We start from the raw sequence: 12,699 nt of genomic DNA, 5'->3' as shown, positions 1-12,699 counted from the left end.
CTTGTTTAGCCTCAAGCTTTCTAGCTAGTCGTGACTTCAGATGGATGGTCATTGCTGTCAAGGCAGAGAGGACTCAGAAAGTGAACATGGAGACAGTTAGAGATTATTTTCGGAGACTCAGTGTGTGTAGATGACGCCCCCTCTCAGTGTTAAAAACACGGGACGCTCCTGAATACTGCAACGACCACCAGTTCAAATTAATACAGCATTAGTGCAGTGTCTGAGAACTCACAGTGTGGCCATCACTTTTGCATGGCGGGATTGTAAAAACTACAAAATGCATCCAGCCTCTGTTGCTATGGAGGATTTTCATTTCATAGATGATAGTCTCTGATGCATCTCCAGATGTTTTTAAATTTGTCTTGCAACTGCATTACCCCATCATAAGGGTTTAGTCACACTAGTCATCTGGGAACATGCGTCAACTAGCAAGCTAGGCAGCTAGGCCGTTAACCAGGCAGTAAGTCAACACAGTTTATTCAAGAGACTACTGTCTTATAACTTGATGTAACTGTGATGTCTCATCTACTGTATTCAAAGCAAGTTTTAAGTCAGCAAGATCATTACCATAGCTTACGGACATGAATAGCAAACAACTACCACCTGGAATCTGGGATAAAGTTTTGGTATGCTCTGGGAAACAGTGTGCAGTTACAGAAATGATTTGTTAAAGGGTTAAACATGCAACATCAGCGCACTGGCCCTTTAAAGGCTGAAGAGGGATATGTTTTGCAGTGAGCTCACATCCACAAATACAGACACCTGACAGGCTCGGAGAGGTGTCCAAACTGAGACTGTACCTCTGGGTGTTATTATCTGCACACAGAGGCTCACTGGGAGAATGTCTGAAAGCTGCTTCTAATCATGCTAAGTGTGACTAACCAACCCTGGCCACTTTCTCCTCAGGACACACGCGTACAGACGTATGGCTGTGATGATAACTTCTGAGGGATATACTGCTACAAGCAGCCATTTAGTCCTCTGTCACTGGTGTGATGTGTGGACCTCTATCTACTCCAGCAGGTACTGTATGGACGCTGTTTTGTACAAGGGCCGCAGCAAGCCGCAAACGCTGTAACGGACATGGTTCCTATGGTTGTTTCACACAGCATGAAGGAGGCGTACAAGCAGACATAGGACATTGCATTCAGTATAATTTCATTACATTTAATGTGCTATATGTAGAGACAAAATATATCTTAACTCAAGGGCCACTTACATGTTTTTCTTCTTTTTTTAACAACTTATCTCCCAGTCTTCAGATGCTGTCATCACAATGTGGAATCATTTGAACTGTCTAATGTTTCACCTTTTTGCCCTCAGTTAAAGTAAGAAAACTGTAGCTTATGTATTCCAAATTATTGAAAAAAGCCTGCAGTATTTTTACAATAATGAGTTAACACCAACACATATACAGTATGTCGCTTTATAACTATAAAATACAAGTCTTTTTAGTGTCCACTAATACGTCTTTTACTCCACCATGGCTCCGCTTGACTCACTCTGTTTTCTTTTTCCATTGTGGATAATACCTGGCAGCAGGTACTTGTTTCAGCATCACGTCAGTCGAGGTTCTGGGTGAGCAGAGTGGAGCTGAGTCGGTGATGTGATAACACTGCAGACCACTGACTGGGGCAGCTGTGGCCACTTATCAGAAGGTCTGTGGTCCCATCCCTGGCCCCTGCAGTCTACATGTCAAAGCGGCCTTGGGTAAGATACTGAACCCCTAAGATGTGCCATTGGTGTGTGTGTGTGTGTGTGTGTGTGTGTGTGTGTGTGTGTGTGAATGGATATTGCTAGTGATGAACAGATGGCACATTGCCACCAGTGTATGAATGTGTGTGTGAATGCTGCCTCATGTTGTAAAGCACCTTGAGTGGTTGATAAGACTAGAGGAGTGCTATATAAATACAGTTATTACAGGCTTGTATTACAGCTTGTCGTGAATGCAAGTTGTCTGATCTCTAGGATCCTGCTTTATTTGGCAAATTGATGGGCACCAGTATTATACAATGCAAAATGTAGTGTCAAGGCAGATAGACGCCGACAGTTTTTCCTATATTTACACAAATAGCAGACGCTGAAAAACACTGGTGTCATTTCGTGTGTGTGCCAGTCCCAGAGCCCATGAGGCACAGCCTCAAATATCACAAAATGATGCTTATAGACTGAATGATAACTGAACTGTGAACTGGTTTTATTAAATGATTTGTGGTAGGTTAGCATAGGTAGGTCAGTATAGCTAACATTCTTTTTGAATAGTCAAGAGTGGAAGTTGCCCCATTCAGACACTAAAGGTGTCTTTCATTATTAACAAATTTGACTGGTGACCTATTTTAACCATCTGTCTTCACCCCCAGCAGCTAATGTACTGACTGCATAGACAGAAGCTGCACCTCGCCAGCAAAGAATACATTAATGAGCATGAAGTTCTTACGCTGAAACATTTTCAATGCATGCAATGACATTTTTTGCTTCAGTTCACGCCACCCACCTCAAATGCCTGTCATCTTTCATCATCACATTGCACTGCATAGGCCTTTAAAACACCTCATGAAATCTGAGAAAACTACACTTCTCATAACATCCCGACAGCAATCAATAAATCAAAGGCTATGCCAAATAAAAAATCTGGCATCTGTTGCAGGCCTGTAACAAACCCATCCAACCATTTCATTCGGCCCAAATGAAATGATTAGATGTCGTCCTACCTACACACCTGTCTACCTGCACGCACTCTGCCGTGCGCTCATTGCACAAGGCGAGGCAGATATACTGCTAAAGCTGCAGCGAGCTCGTCACACAGGAATGGCAGAGAAAGAGCAGCCAAGCGGGCAAGCGAGCTGAACACAAGGCTGGAGTATAGCAACGCTAACTGGAAGATGAGACTGTGGAGGTTGTGATTACGATGACGAGACGCAGCTGGCGACGCCGCCCTGACTCCAGCACACCTGCAGACAATCAAGCAGACACACTCACAGAGAGAGAGGAAAGCTCCGAGGGCGACGAGAGGTTACTGCAGGTCAGATGACGTTCCAGGGGCAGGTGTAGGTAGGTGTAGGTGCAGGCCAGGTAGCCGATTCAGACTGGAATACTAAAAGGTATGTCCATGACGGCTATGTTGACTGTGTTTTTATTACTGTGGCGTTTGACAGAGTTGCTTATTTCTGGGATTATTAGAAGAATCCTTTTTCTGATCTCTACTTTCATGGCGCGGTCCTCCAGCAGTAGTCAGGCAGTGTGTGTCCATGTTGTTTCAAGTTGCTTTGGAGGGAGACATGAAGGGAGTGGAAAGGATTTTTTGGTTGTATAATTTCAAAATCCAGTTTACTCCTGCTGGTTTCTCAACTCCAGCTTTAATGTGCTTGTAAAGTGCTCACAGTTACTTATGAGCACCACAGGAAGCTTTGAATACTCACGGCGCGGTAAAACATTAGTTTATATTTTTCAGATTTTCACGAACATTATGCTGACCGCTTTGCCAGTCATGTCATGCACAACATACGCTGCAGTACACGCTACATTATGAATGCAGTTTAAATCTGAAGAAAGAAGAGCTCAGTCCAATCGTAAACGGCTTCAGTGCACCAAATGTGGATTACAGCTTTTAGCAATCCCCTTCCACGCAGCCTGTCAGCCTTTATCACCGCTCGGCTTTGACGCAAAATGGAAGCGGTATTCCAGAAGATACTAACTGCTAATCATGACATATATTTTCCAGCCTGAGCTCAAAAGAAAACATGCTTAATGTAATAAGTGATCTTATCAGCAGCGACAACATAACTAGAAAAATATGCTCTCTTTCTCCAGCGACAAGCAGCTGACAGACAAACAGTGCTGCCATCAGGGCTCTGACGTCTAATATGCTGAGCATTATATTTCTCATTTCATCAGGGCCAGAAGACGGGGTCATTACATAATGGTGTAATTAGTGGGGTTTGGTATAAAAACAGGCTCAGGAAAGCACAGTGCCTGATAAGATGCCAATAAAGAGGAGAGCTGCAGCATGTTAACACCAGCTCTGGGGGATATAAGCCCCCTTTCAGATTTGAAGAGAAACACTTAAAGACCAGCCATCACAGCTACATCCTCTGCTGTTTTCATAAACTCGCCGCCACCCTGAGCTGTCTGTCCCCTCGCTGAGCCTGGAGCCGAGCCAGGCACAATATTGTTTCATTTCTCACCGAGGCTCCAGAGGAAAGAGGCCTTTTCTCCCCCCGCCTCCTGCACGCTCACGCATCCACGAGCTCAGCTCTTTATCTCAGCCTTACGCAGACCGGTTCAAAACTTTCACATCCATGTTGGGCTTTGCGTGCCTGTTTTCCGTCGTCGCCGAGCACGCACGCTCATGTTAGAGAGCCACGTTCGCACCCGGAGGCAGTCAACCAGCTCCGCTCATCACCTTGTTTGTACGAGCTGTGCTGGCAACAGCCACCAGGCTCTGTCTTTTGTTTCCTGTTCCCCGCTCAGCATCCTGTTGTCTGCTTTGCATGGAATAGCCTTGTCCTCAATAGCGCTGTTGTCCTGATTAAGCTCTATCCGTCCAATTAGCTCTGCTTGCTCATGAGCTCCAGTGAAATGTTCTCAAGTCTGAGAAACTGTTTTGGTAACACTTTACTTGAGGAGCATGGTGATGCATTGCAAGCAGATTATAGATCCAGCTGACGGAGTGATAAACCTTCAGGTGGTGCTGTCCTAGACCCCCAAAAAAATCAAATATAAACACAGTAGTCAACTGTCAGCAGTGTGGACAGTATGGAGTATGAAAGGTTGTGACCATGCAGCTGAGAGTAGCAGTAGAGGAGATGCTACCTCTACCTCTACTACCTGTAAGCTGATGGTTTACAGAGTTGATCAGTGACTCTTCATCGCCTGCTCCGCCACTCTCACTCTGCTTCTTCAGAATGCATCTTTGGAGGATTCTGTGACCCTGTGTGTGTAAGTGAAAACTGGTGTTTAGATGCTCTTTAAGTCCACACTCTGGCGGTGTCGCTACACCACCCTGTTTCCAAGCATCAGTGCACTGAAAGAAATAATTCAAGACCCCTGTAAATATGACAGTAATATATAGGTATGCATGCTTAATAAAAATGCTGAATATCATCATGATGAGAATTTGATTTGACTTCATCAGAATTCATTAGTAAAAATCCAACAGGAATCTTTGTGTGAAAAATCCACACTAAAATCAAGTTTATGTCTTTAAAATAAATTAATATTTGACTCACAGATTACATGGTTTAAATATTTGTAATAATAAACGTATGTTTCAGCAATAATTTTGAGAATGCACTACGAATATCAATTAGTTTTAGGTTAGTGTAATTATCAAACAAATCAAATCAATTTTATTAGACAGCAACTTAACTGTAGAAAAATCAAGTAACGTGACGCTGACGTCGTGACGTCATCCCCTGACGGTTAGGACAGACCAGAGCTGGCGGCACAGCGGATTGAGTTCAGCTTGACCTGACCGTAAGTATCTGATTTTCAATTAATGTATTTTTCCATTTTAACATTCCTTAGTTGCTGAAGCCAGACATTAGCATGAAATATCAGTTTAGAAACATTACTGTTGTGACGAAGCCATTCCCCACCAAAGCTAATTGGCCTCGTTAGCATCTGAGTAGACCCTAGTATTATACCATGTTAAGTGAGTCATGGGCTTTTTTGAGACACTGTGTAGCTCGAACATGCATATGCATGCATATTTCAAAGTGGGGACCGGTTTGGCAATAAGATTTAAAACTTTTCCCCGTGCTAAGTTAGCCATAGCCATAGGAAAGATGCTTCAGGCTAGCTTTGTATTTGGTTTCAGACCGCGTTAACTTTAGTTTTCAAGGCGCCGGAGCAGCTCGGCCCGACCCATTTTGAACCTCCACGTCTCTCTCTTCGGCTGCGTGCCGCGTCGAAACTAGCAGGAACACAACGTTGCACCGTGACCCGCCGCAACCCACCCCTCCCACGTTCGAATGGACAGGTAAAATTAGTGAGTGTCGGTCATCTTCAGATTTCCGTGGGTCTGACTGTCTTTTGAGCCGCTCTAAACGTGGTCTGTGTGCACACCACGGGGGTTTTGGTTGGAGTTTTTAGCGCAAACTATCCGAAATGTGGTCCAATGCATGGACTCTTCTAACTAATCAGTCGAAATGAATTGAAGTGATTTAGCCTAATAGTAACTTTTAAAAGTAATTAATAAATAGCAAGTATTTATTAAGTTATAGATGCTATATATACATATTGCGGGAATATAGACTATATACTGTGTATCAACTTGCTGTAGCAGGTAATAGTATTTTTTATTGTACTCAATTTTCTGCTTATATTACAGAATCAGCCTGGAGTCACAGAAATGCTCATATGAAGGAGGGAGATAGAGGGAGGAGGAAAAGCAGCAGGCCATACTTGAACCCGGGATCACCACCACCACCACCTTGTTCATCTCTGCCCTCTGAGCTGCTGATGTTTCTCATACACCCACAGTAAGGTAACAGTGTATGGAATGGCAGTGCAAGCTCTGTAAATTTGTGGCATCATCGAAGGGGGGACTCCTTAAACACTATCGACTGAAACATGGACATTTTGGTCATGGACATCATCTGCCTTGTATTCATTTGAACTGTCCTTGTTCCTTTAAAACTTGGGGTGGTTTGCGTTCACACTTGTCTAGAGCTCACAAATCAGAGAAAACTGAAAATCAACCAGATGTGATAGCTTTCAAATGTAAAATTTGTGACTCATGCTTTCCAAATTCTAAAGATTATTTTCAACACATTAACTCTCATCTTAAAAGACTAGAAACAGTAGAGTGTGTGTTTGATGGCTGTGAGTTCAAAACGAACATATATGGCACTTATGCTACTCATAGAAGTCGAAAGCACCAACCTTACTCATGTGATGACTTAAAGACTGATCTCATTGTAAAACATCCAGTTTCTACCAGTGTTCAACAGAATGAATGCCATTTTTCATCACTGGAATCAACTTATGATGTGGAGTTGGAAACTACTGTAGATTCAGATTACGAAGATCATACAAGTTCATATGTGAAAATAATTGGTTCTCTCTTGTTGAAGCTAGAAAGCTTTTATAATGTCACAGGTAAATGTGTAGATGACTTGGTGGAACAGCTCCAGTTTATTTGTGCATCGTCATCTCAATATATTCCAAATTTAGTGAAAAATATTTTGACACAGAATAACTGCACTGTTGACGAAAATGTTATCAGTGAGTTAGTTGAAAAATTACAACTCTGTAATCCTCTAACTAAAGCCTTTGGTCCTGACGGTCCTTTTCATTCTAAGTACAAGAGGGGGAAATACTTTAAAGAAAACTTTCATTTTATCGAGCCAGTTGAATATATATTTGATCCACTGGACAGTGGTAGCTTTCAATATGTGCCCATCCTGCAATCCTTACAGCAACTATTAAACAATAAAGATATTGTAAGTCATATACTGACAAAACATTCAGGCAAGGCCTCCCAGCTTTCATCCTTTAAAGATGGCAAATATTTTAAGTTAAATGAGTTTTATTCAGATGAGGAGCTAAGAATTTCACTCATACTTTACGCGGATGATTTCGAAATATGTAATCCGCTTGGTACATCACGTAAAAAACATAAAGTGACAGCATTTTATTGGGTACTTGCAGATGTGTCCTCAGAGTTGAGATCCCAATTAACATCCATTAATTTGGCACTACTTTGCAAAGCTAATGATGTTAAGAAAATCGGTTATGAAACTGTCCTGGAGCCTCTCTTGAAGGACCTTATTATATTAGAGGAAGAAGGCATTTTTTTCCCTGCCATTGGCAAAAATATCAGAGGAACAGTTTTTTGTGTTTCAGCTGATAATCTGGGCGCTCATGCTTTGAGTGGTCTGGTGGAAAATTTTACTGCCCATTATGTATGTAGATTTTGTATTGGGGACTATTCTGACTACCAGCAGAAAGAGGTGCATTCTGGATTTTTTCCACCAAGAACAAAGGAGAATTATACATCACATGTTCAGTCTGTTAAGGAAAACCCTGAACTGGTACATTGTTATGGTGTAAAGAAGGTTTGCCCATTAACAGCAAAATTGAAGTATTTCCATTTTGTGACGGGGTATCCCCCAGATGTACTTCATGACCTCTTAGAAGGTGTAATACCATTGGAGTTAGCACTTTGTCTTAACCTGTTCATAAAAAAACAGTATTTCACTCTGTTACAACTGAACAATTTAATTACAAAGTTTCCATATAATTGGAACGATAAAACTGACCGCCCTCAACCAATCCCACTAAATCTTTCCTCTCGCAGATCTATTGGCGGAAACGCGCACGAGAATTGGACACTCCTAAGATTGTTACCATTTATAATTGGTGCAAAGGTGCCATTCACTGAACCTGCATGGCAAGTTCTGATGACCTTAAAAGATATTACTGAACTTGCAGTATCCCCTGTTCATACTGAGGACAGTATAAGTTATCTTGATAAACTGATTTCTGAACATCGCCATAGACTGCTGGAAGTTTTTCCTGGCTTTAAGTTAACTCCGAAGTTTCATTTCTTAGAACATTATCCAGATATGATAAAATGCTTTGGACCTTTAGTTTCTGTCTGGACAATGCGCTTTGAGGCAAAACACAATTTTTTCAAACGTATTGTTAGACACACCAGCAGCTTCAAAAACATTCTACTCTCTCTGGCTACAAAGCACCAAATGATGATGGCTTATCATTTGCATTCTGATGCTATGAAACCTGCATTATGCGTGAGTAAAGTAACTAGTATTCCATTGGCATTGCTGCATGAAGAGATACAGGACTCTTTCAAAAAGGCATATCCAACACAAACCACAGTGGAGCTGACAAGTGCACTGTCATATCATGGAACCAGATATGCAGCTGGGATGATTTTGCCACATGGATCCACTGGTGGTCTACCCAATTTTGTGGAGATCTCACAAATTGTGATTGTGGGCAGTGATCTAAACTTCATTGTTAAGTTGCTCAACAGCTGGTATTATGAACATTTTAGGGGGTTTGCTTTGGAGCACTCTGGGAAAGTGACCCCGCTGGGCATAGAGCAACTTAGTGATACATACCCACTGACACCATACTGTGTGGGAGGAAAATGCATGGTCAGTTTAAAACGACATGTTATTGTCCAGTATTAGGTGAGTTAAAAGCCTTTACTGTATTTGTTTTTGTACAGATGGACCCTGTTGTTGTGAAAGTGATTATTGATCATCATAGTGAGAAGCTCACACTGTCTTCAGGGATGCCAAATACAGTGGAGCAATTGCATAAGACTGTGAAGGACACTTTTCAGATTCATGAGGAATTCATTCTTCATTACCTTGATGAGGACTTTGGAGATTTCTTCACAATTCATTCTACTACGGAGGTTAAACATAAGGGGACAATCAAAGTGGTCATCATTCCTTCCATTGTGCTCACACTAGCGACACCGGACACTAAAAATGTGGCAAATGCAGATGATGCGAGTGACACTTCCAGCTTTACTTCAAAGACATTGGCTTCGCAGTCATCTAGTTCTGCAGACTACCCGTCAGATGGCACATCATCACTGTCATCACAAGATACTATATTGTTGAGCCCTCAAAGGGCATTGTGGCCAAGTGAAGTTGAGATTCCACTTTTTTCAGTTGCGACAGAGGCAGTACTCAGGGATGCAAATAAACAGTATTTGAAAGATGGCACTGTCCTCAACAACACCCGGGTCAAGTCTGAAATAATGGAAAGGCTGGCAGATTACATGTACAGTTACACTGCTTATCCCACAGGCCTTCAGGTTGGACAGGTTGCAGAAGCCTTAGTTCAAAAACACCCATGTCTAACAGAACCTGGAAGTCGCAACGGATGGATTGGATGGATGTACTGCCTCAAATACAAAATGGGAAATTATAGGTCCAAGTTGAGGAATCTTGGATTTCCTGAAGTCACGTGCAACTCTCTTAAAAACAAGCGTCCTGGTGAGAGAAAACCAGCCAAAAATGTTAAAAAAGCACGCAAGGGGGAAGTGATGTATCTCCCACATTATCCCTCAGGAGAAAGCAGTGAACAACAAGAGGAACAGCGGCTCAAAATCCTCTCCGAATTAAAGAAGAGAGAGAGGGCAACCGTCACTGAATTGATGTCTAACACTTTTGCTCACAGAAGACAGGATGTTGTCAGTCTTCAGCTGAGCATCAGAGAGATCAAAGAAAGGTGGCCTGCCTTGTTTGACATGTCACAGGTGAGAAGAAAAACCTCCAGTACAGTTTGATGCCTTGTGCATCTTATTTAAATCTAAGTCTGTAAAGTGGGCCTTGTGCCTTTTTTTTTCTTTTTTTTTTTGTCTTTTTCTATTTTTTCCAGGTCAATGCTGAGTTCCACCGAATTACCACTGTAAATCTCGAGGCCAAATTCATGTTCAAGTTGGACCACTACACCCCAAAACTGCTTGCCATCTTCCAAGCCAAGAAAGGTGCTGCTGGAGAGAGGCATCGTGCTGAGATGAATCCTCTGCTGCAGGTATTCTAGTTTACTCCTCTGTTGAGATCTATTTTCCCCCACCTTTGTTGTCACCACTCTTTTCTTCTCCACCATTGTTTCTCAATCTGACCTAAACATCTATTTCTGCTTAATATACAACATTTACTGCCCAATCTTGCCCCTCTACCCATCTGCCTACTATAATGTTATACTGTTCTTTCACTTTTACTCTGTTTCAGAGTGGGTGTATTCTGAGCTATATATCAAAAATATATCAAATGGCAAATATGACTTCAAGGTTGCAGTGGCCACTCCAGATAAGGGATGAATGATGACTGTTTATATAAATTGTAATGATTTACCAACTGCTCGACTAAATTTTGTTTCCTTTTTTCATTCTAATCAAATCTGTTATAATATTTAAATGTGCACTTAGGAGAGTGCCTACTGCATCTTGTCAGCTGTTTAAATAAATTTTCTCCTTAACAGAGTGGAATTCCCATTGAGAAAACGAGAGAAGTTGTCATCAGATGTCTCATTGATCACCTGGGAGAAGACGTGGGTACCTTAATCAAGGAATTTGAGGTGAGTGCAGTAAAATACATAGTCAGCTGCACTTTGCCCTTCTGTGTCTATTGGAAAGACTGCAACTGAGAATCTGTGGAAATACAGAGACACCAAAGTTCAAAACGTGTATGAGGAGGAGGAGAGGACATTAGCACCCTCATTATTATTATTTGCATGGTTCCTTTCATATCATTCAAATTTGTTATATATGTTAATCATTTATTTTATTCTGGTGACATTCTGCCTGCTCTAACCACTTTCCTTTACAATGTCTACAGACTGTTGAGGATTCAGCCATCGATGTGGAAGGAGAGCTGGCAACAGAGATGATGGCCCTGTACCTTGTGCGCAATGAAAATGGACAAATCAAGGACATAGGGATCGTCATTGAGGGCTCTATCGTACTCAACCACCTTGGGGATCTCAGCACAGCCTGCTGCTACCTGCTTGGGCTAACTTATGCATTGGACCTGAAATACCCCAAAACGCTGAAGTATACTTTTGAGGTATTTCAAAAGATGCTCCTCGAAGTGGATGCTGGGAATCTATCCATAAAGGTACAAAGGCTAAAAAACATTGTGATAGTGTAGATGTCTGTTGAGTGAGCATTCCTGTGAGCCACAAGGCCTAAAATTTAGAGTTTTGAGGCAGTTTCACAAGAAGTAACTTAAATTTTGTTCTTCTAGAAGAGAGTTTTTGTATTTTCAGTATGGGAATGTGAAAAATTGACCATTGAGTTGACCATTGTATTGTCACATGTTTGCCCATATGTTACAGATTGTTATAGGTGTACTGTAGCTACTGTTAATTCATGTATTTAGTGTAGATTACATCTTTAATATCTATCTTTTTTCATGTCCTTTTGGCAAGAAGCATTTGTTTGCTCCTTTCCAGCAGCTTCACATGCTGCTGTGGGTTACATCCACATAACTTGAGTGGTAAAACAGGCAGACATAATGTTATGGTAAATGTTGGTTGGTTAAGACTGAGATGGGGAAAAACACAGTTGAACCCCTCTGCTGTTTTGAAAATCTCTAGTTCTTGTGAAACCTTTCAAGAATTTTGGGGAAGAAAATCCTTGTTAAAAAGCACTTTTGGTTATTTCTTGTGCAGATGTTGGAAAATGTCTAAAATAAAGTTTTTCCTGTTGAGTGAGCTCTTGGTCATATTCATTTATAGCTGAATATCCTAAAATAAAAAATTTAATTAAAAAAAAAAAGTTAGTACAACACATATTTTTAGTAAGTCATTAGCAAATTTTCAATTATGTTAGCTGAATTTCTTGAGTGTTGTTAACATAGGATTTCTATGTGGTTAACACATCATTTCGGTTACATTTACTCAATTTATGTGGTATTTGAGACAAGTCAGTATATTCAGATGTACTTGAAAATATTACTTAGATTTACTCATGATTCATGTTTTGTTTTAACTGATTTGAGAGCTTTCAAATCTACTCAATATCTTTGAGTGTAAAAATGTTGCACTAATTATATTAAGTCATATGCAGTATTACTTTTTAGAGTGTGTGCACCAACTTTTCAGAAAGGGAGTTGTGGCTTTGGGTTGCTCATTGGACAGAACAATGTAGTATTTTCAGAACAACACATCAGGCTGCAAAAGAAGAAGAAGAAGAAGAGTGATGGCCAT

Source organism: Chelmon rostratus, chromosome 16, assembly GCF_017976325.1.
Source record: "Chelmon rostratus isolate fCheRos1 chromosome 16, fCheRos1.pri, whole genome shotgun sequence".
In the NCBI taxonomy this organism is placed as follows: Eukaryota; Metazoa; Chordata; class Actinopteri; order Chaetodontiformes; family Chaetodontidae; genus Chelmon; species Chelmon rostratus.
This window is presented reverse-complemented; position numbering follows the sequence as displayed.